This window comes from Mus pahari, chromosome 2 (genome assembly GCF_900095145.1).
Source record: "Mus pahari chromosome 2, PAHARI_EIJ_v1.1, whole genome shotgun sequence".
NCBI lineage: Eukaryota > Metazoa > Chordata > Mammalia > Rodentia > Muridae > Mus > Mus pahari.
In genome coordinates, this window is record NC_034591.1 from 38692922 (window position 1) to 38699986 (window position 7065).

At 38.8% G+C, this 7065-nt stretch overlaps 1 pseudogene; it reads left to right on the forward strand.

Moving 5' to 3' along the window:
• Window positions 1–3911: 3911 nt before the first annotated feature.
• Window positions 3912–4762, forward strand: LOC110316743 (annotated as a pseudogene).
• The last annotated feature ends 2303 nt before the right edge of the window (window positions 4763–7065 follow it).

Consider the following 7065-nt stretch of genomic DNA (forward strand, 5'->3'; position numbering starts at 1 on the left):
AGTTTGTTTCATCAACAATATGACATCGTTTCCTGAACATTAGGTGGTACAATTACCTACGTCATCCAACAGATCAGTTTAGCTTTCAAGTAAACATTTTCAATACTAGGTGAAGGTACAATGTGGATTTTTGCTTTTTTTCTTTTTTCTTTTTTGGTATAATGAGATGCTACTGTTTGGGATTAGAAAATACTATATTTTCTCTATTCCTGGGAGGATAAATTTTCATACTGCTCATTCTACCTTCTGAATATCTGCTTTCCTTTCCTTACTGAGAATTTTATCTTTAAGAATCCTCCTTTTAAAGGACAAAAAGTTACTTGCAGAATCACAGCTGGGTAGCAGGTGCTTTGTATTAGTTACTATGACAAAGTCACATATTTTAGGTGAGTCCATTTATTGAATCAAGGTCATACAAAATGTAGCCAAGAATTCATTCTTTAATAAGAGGGGAAACTAGAAAGCATTCTTAGAGTTACTAATTCTATTCTTCTAGTCAATAAGAAAAGAATACATTTAGCTTAGGTGAGTCATGCATTTCACTGTATTGAGAAATAGGAGAAATTAGCCTGTCATTTAGTTCTCTTAGAATAAATGCTTCCTGGTATAGTAAACTGGGGTTGGATTTCTCATGTGTATCTTAAATGTGCTAGTATAAGATATTTTTAAAATAAGGGAAACAAGCTGGATGAGAAAGAAAATTTTTACCTTTGTTGAAAAAGCCTCTTGCTCTTAAAAGAGAACTTGAGATTATTGACTGGAAATACGTCTCCCCATGGTATATACTGAAGATGAGCTTATATAGCTAGGGACACAGGTGTGGACTTGAGGAGGGGATCTTGAAGCCCGGGTGAACAGGAAATCTTGGTCAGACAGAGTGACAGAGCTTCAGGCCCATGTGTAATTTCTTTGAACCGTTTCTTCCTGTTGTACTTTGTCAGTGAGCCTGTTTAGTCCAGTTTTACCTTTCTTAAAATACAACATGACTTTATTTCCTTGCTCTAAGCCCTAGGAAGACAATGTCAAACTTCTGATGTTTTTATTTTCAGATTTTTGAGTTTATGATGACACAAAAGGGTGTTTGCTATTCAAGTGAAAGCATTTCAAAGTTTGACTTGCTCATTCTTTTAATATGCAGAAAGTCTCCCTTTGTGCCAGGCACCCAGTTGACACTTTAAAGTAAATTCTGTTGCTAAGCTATGATGTCTAGCAACTTAGGTATATTAAATGTACATTTAAAACATATTCTATTTGTTTTATATGTATAATTACACTGTAGTTATCTTCAGACACACCAGAAGAGAGCATCTGATCCCATTATGGATGGTTGTGAGCCACCATGTGGTTGCTGGGAATTGAACCCAGGACCTCTAGAAAAGCTGCCAGTGTTCTTAACCGGGGAGCCATCTCTCCAGCCCCTTAAATGTGCATTCTTTATTTAGGCTATGTTTCTATTTAAAGTGGCTTTATCCAGACATGGCCTCATCAGAAAGCTTGGAGCTTTACCTGGCTTCCTTAGCCTTAATAGGTATGGGCTACCTTATCTTGGCAGGTGTCATTCTGAAGAACACAGTTCAAGTTTGTTTTTCTATAACCACCCCTCCTTCACCTTCTCTATCCCTCTTCATAAATACTGCTCCTCTCTGCCCATAAACTTCAAAGTTATCTTTGTCTTCCAGTGGCCCTTGATCTTAAGATTCAGTTTTGATCGTGTCTTTTCTTGAAGGCATCCCAATTCTTAGATGGCACTGATCTTAGGTATCACTGACTCTCATGGACATTTATGTGTTGAGAATGGATTTCATCCTATTTTATCTGTCAGTAAGTTTATTTATATATTTGTTTCTCTTTCTATGCTACTATAAGCTGTCAGAGAACAAAGAATAAGTCTTGTTCTTAGAGAGCATTGTGTGCCCTGCAGGAGGCACAGACATTTGGAAGAGCCAAAACTATTAGCATTTTCCAGGCCTTCAGAAGAAAGAAATTCAGGCCACAAAATTATGTATTTAAATGTCAAAGTTAACAAATGGATACTATGAAAACACATAAATATTCATAATGGTCCCCAAAGTAATTGTGCTTTTCATGAAATAATCATAGAGGTTCTAAAGATAATTAAGTGTCTCTATGTAATCTGAGGTGTGGCTTGAATGGAAAGGTCTTCCGGACTCTGTGAAGGGCCATCACATCTTATGAACACTTGATTCCTGTTGTTTGATAAGAGTTAAATGTATATATATATATATATATATATATATATATATATATATATATATATATGTATATATGTATATATACATATACATATATATATATATATAGCTAATCATAAATAAAGTTGAAAGTTAACATTAAAGTCTAGCTTGATGACAGAAATTTATAATTTAAACTATTTTTCATTAACAAGCCAGAGAGCCAGTATCGAGGAGAAAAACAAGCTCATTTTTTGCCACTTTAACTAACTACATACAACTTTGTAGTAGGAGACACATAACCAGATGAATTGTGACTCTGTGACTCACTTTCTCAGTTAGTGAACCGATTAATGCTTTATGAGATTTTTTAATTATTTATCTTTTGGGAATAGCTGAGGGGTGTAAAATGAAATTCTTTTCCTTTGAAATATTTGGAGAGCTAGAGAGATGTTTTAACAGTTAAAACCCGTACTCCTCTTGCAGAGGATCTGAGTTTGGTTCCTAGCACTCATGTCTTGAGGCTCACAATCATTTGTTAACTCCAGCTCCGGAGAATACAGTGTTCTCTTCTACCCTCTGCAGGCTCCTCCCTTCTGTGCAAAAGCCCCACACAGATGTATATATGTACATATAATTAATTACGACTAAAAATAAGCTCTTTAAAAAGTGGTAATTATTTTTGTAAGGGTGCAAATTGATGTCAGTATTCAGTCATCCTTTGTTATTTATTGGTTGCTAAAGCTTAAAATTGTCTAGGAAACATGGCTTCATGCTGAGAAGTAATACATAATTATATGTCTCGGTGATTCTCCTTTAGTACAGCATAGCAAAACCAGGCACGCCTGGAAATAAGGATTAAACAATTACTGTTGTGTTTTTAGACGTGTATACGTGTAAATATTTTTCTGATATAATCTCTTTCCCTGTGACTAATTGCTAGAATTATGTGCTCCAAGTGGTACTTTTCTTGTGCCCATCTATATTAGTGTGTTTCCAATTACTGTAACAAAATATCTGTTGGTCAACAAGCCTTTGTTTCTACAAAAATCCTGTTAATTATTTGTGAAATCAGCAACATAATCTGATTTACATAACCTTGCCAAAGTGAATTCAAATATCATTCATCTTAAGTGACCATACATTCCAACATTTCTTTGCAATGTAACAAACTAAAAGAGCATTCAGTATGCATGTGTAATTTTAGATAACATGGAATTTCATATGCAAGTCCAACACGATTTTGATTTTCCTTCAGTCCATGGATTAGGCTTCACTCTTTCTGGCAGCTATGATTTGAGCTCTGGCATCAACTTCTGAGTGAGAGCTGCTCATCGGCAGGTAGGCTTCTTTGAATGTGGGAAGGCTATCTCCTGGACTCTGTCTGTTCTGTAATGTGGACATCATGGGGACCAACCGCTTAGTTCCCATTGATAAATGTCAAAAATAAGTATAAACTTAAGAAGCCAGTTGGATTTTCTAGTTCAAATTATTTCACAGATGATACATAGTCAAAAAAAAAATTTTTTTTTTCAGTTTAAGGTCTGTTGGTAAAAAGATTTTCAAGGACTGTGTCATTTACCACATCTGGGTATTTTGCTTTATATGCATATGATGAAAAAGTGGTCATAAGATGGATTAGAGCTGGCTCTCTGCTCCTCCCTGTTCCAGAGACAGCTGCATCTTCTTGTGCAGTGCCAGCCTCGCCCCATAGACAAAATGGTCAAGTTCGGTGTGAAAGGATTTGGCTGTATTGGGTGTCTGGTTAACAGGGAAGCTTGTCATCAACTGGAAGCCCATCACCATATCCCAGGAGAGAGACCCCTCTAACATCAAATGAGGTGATGCTGGTGCTGAGTATGCTGTGGAGTCTTCTGGTGTCTTCACCACCATGGAGAAGGCTGGGGCCCACTTGAAGGGTGGGGCCAAAAGGGTCATCATCTCCGTCCCTTCTGCTGATACCTCCATGTTTGTAATGGGTGTGAACCACAAGAAATATGACAACTCACTCAAGATTGTCAGCAATGTGTCCTGCACCACCAATTTCTTAGACCCCCTTGCCTATGTCATCCACGACAACTTTGGCTCATGACCATGGTCCATACCATCACTGCCACTCAGAAGACTGTGAATGGCCCCTATGGAAAGCTGTGGCGTGATGGCCATGGGGCTGCCCAGAAAATCATCCCTGTATCCACTGGTGCTGCCAGGACTATGGGCAAGGTCATCCCAGAGCTGAACATGAAGCTTACTGGCATGGCCTTCTGTGTTCCTACCCCCAATATAACCATTGTGGACCTGAATGCCTCCTGTAAAAACCTGCCAAGTATGATGACATCAAGAAGGTGGTAAAGCAGGCTGTGAGGGCCCACTGAAGGGCATCCTGGGCTACACTGAGGACCAGGTTGTCTCTTGTGTCTTTAGTGGCAACTCCCATTCTTCCACATTTGATGCTGGGGCTGGCATTACTCTCAATGACAACTTTTTAAGCCCATTTCCTGGTATGATAATGAATATATTACAGCAATAGGGTGGTGAATCTCATGGTCTACTTGTCCTCCAAGGAGTAAGAAATCCTGGACCACCCACTCCAGCAAGGACACTGAGAGCAAGGGAGAGGCCCTCAGTTGCTGAGGAGTCCTTATCCCAACTCAGCCCCCAACACTGAGCATCTCCCTCACAATTTCCTTCCCAGACCCTCACAATAACAGAAGGGGCTTAGGGAGCCCTCCCTACTCTCTTGAATACCATCAATAAAGTTTGCTGCGCTCACCACCAAAAAAACAAAAACAAAACAAAACAAAAAAAGAAAACCGATGGATTATACCTAACGCAACCTGGACTGTATTAGATGTGAGATTATAAATGGGTAGATTAAATACTTTTCTTATTTTCATCAATATTAAATAATATAGTGACAATTATCCCTTAAGGTAATGACAGTACTAAATCCACAAAAATGCCCTAGCATATTGGAAAATTAACACAAGTTAATTTCCTGCTTTTAGTTTATCCTGAGCACATTTCAAATTGGAAAATGATACAGGAATAAAGTTGCATGTTCTATGCCTTTTGGTTACTTAAAATATCAACTCTTCCTCAAAGAAAAGGGTTTTATTTTTAAAAGTACATTTTCTAAACCACATTTAAACACTAGTCGTAAAAATCTTTACTGTACAACACAAGCAATTTTCAAAAGTACATTTTTTTGTGAGTGAAATATGATACCTCTCTGTTAGTTTGCAGCAGCCCTGTGTAAACATTTAAATGTGAAAGTTAATGGCAGACAGGTGTAAGAAGAGTCAGAGTGGAGAACAGGGATAAGTATAATCAAGAACATAATTATATGAAGTATTTTTCTGGAAATGAAACAAACAGTAAAGTTTGCAACTTTATTTTAATTCAGTGTTTCTATAGCATACAATAGTATGTGAGTGGACATATGTCTCACCATTTGCAGCCAAACTCATTTGTCACAGTGAAACGCAGTCTGGTTTGACACTTCCATGATTTAGTAAAGACTGTACATTTTGAATAACTACAGACTACTCTTTTATGTGGGCGTTTATACTATTTATTTTTCACTGGGAAGAGAAAGATTGTTCAGGGTCACAGAATAATTCAATTTGAAGTTAATTGTATAACTTACACAGTTCATGCCTAAGCCTAGACCCTATGGTCACTTTTGCAATGGAAATAATTATTGAGAAAAAGGAATAAAAAGAAAACTAGTTTTGAAAAATGGCAAAATGAAATAAAAGCATCTCACTGGATTTGAGGTAATTTTATTAAATGTTATTAAAGATCTAAAATTATGTTTTATTTAGATATATTATTTACATTTCAAATGTTGTCACCTGGTTTCCCCTCTGAAAATCCCCTATCCCCCTCTCCTTCCCCCTTCTCACCAACCCACCCACTCCAGCTTCCTGGCTCTGGCATTCCCCTACACTGGGGCATACAGCCTTCACAGGACCAAGGGCCTCTCCTCCTATTGATAACCGACTAGGCCATCCTCTGCTACATATGCAGCTGGAGCCATGAGTCGCACCATGGTTGGTGGTTATACACTTTGGTTGGTGGTTTAGTCCCTGGGAGCTCTGGGGGTACTGGTTAGTTCATATTGTTGTTCCTCCTATGGGGCTGCAAACCCCTTCAGCTCCTTGGGTCCTTTCTCTAGTGCCTTCATTGGGGACCCTGTGCTCAGTCCCATGGCTGGCTGTGAGCATCCACCTCTGTATTTGGCAGGCACTGGTGGAGCTTCTTAGGAGACAGCTATATCAGGCTCCTGTCAGCATGCGCTTAATGTCATCCACAAAAGTGTCTGGGTTTCGTGATTTTATATGGGATGGATCCTCAGGCGGGACAGTCTCTGGATGGTCATTCCTTCAGTCTCTACTGCACACTTTGTCTCTGTAACTCCTTCTATGGGAGACACTGTCAATAGGACAAAAAGGCGAGCAACAGGTTGGGAAAAGATCTTTACCAATCCTACATCTGAGAGCGGGCTAATATCCAATATATACAAAGAACCCAAGACGTTAGACTCCAAAGAACCAAATAACCCTATTAAAAATGGGGTACAGGGGGCTGGTGAGATTTGGGTAAGAGCACCCGACTGCTCTTCCAAAGGTCCGGAGTTCAAGTCCCAGCAACCACATGGTGGCTCACAACTATCCATAACAAGATCTAGCGCCCTCTTCTGGAGTGTCTGAAGACAGCTACAGTGTACTTACATATAATAAATAAATAAATCTTTAAAAAAAAAAAAAGCACAAGGGAAGGCCTGGGCCAAGTAGTGGGAGTGGGTGGGTAGAGGAGCAGGGGCGGGGGGTATAGGGAACTTTCAGGATAGCATTTGTAATGTAAATAA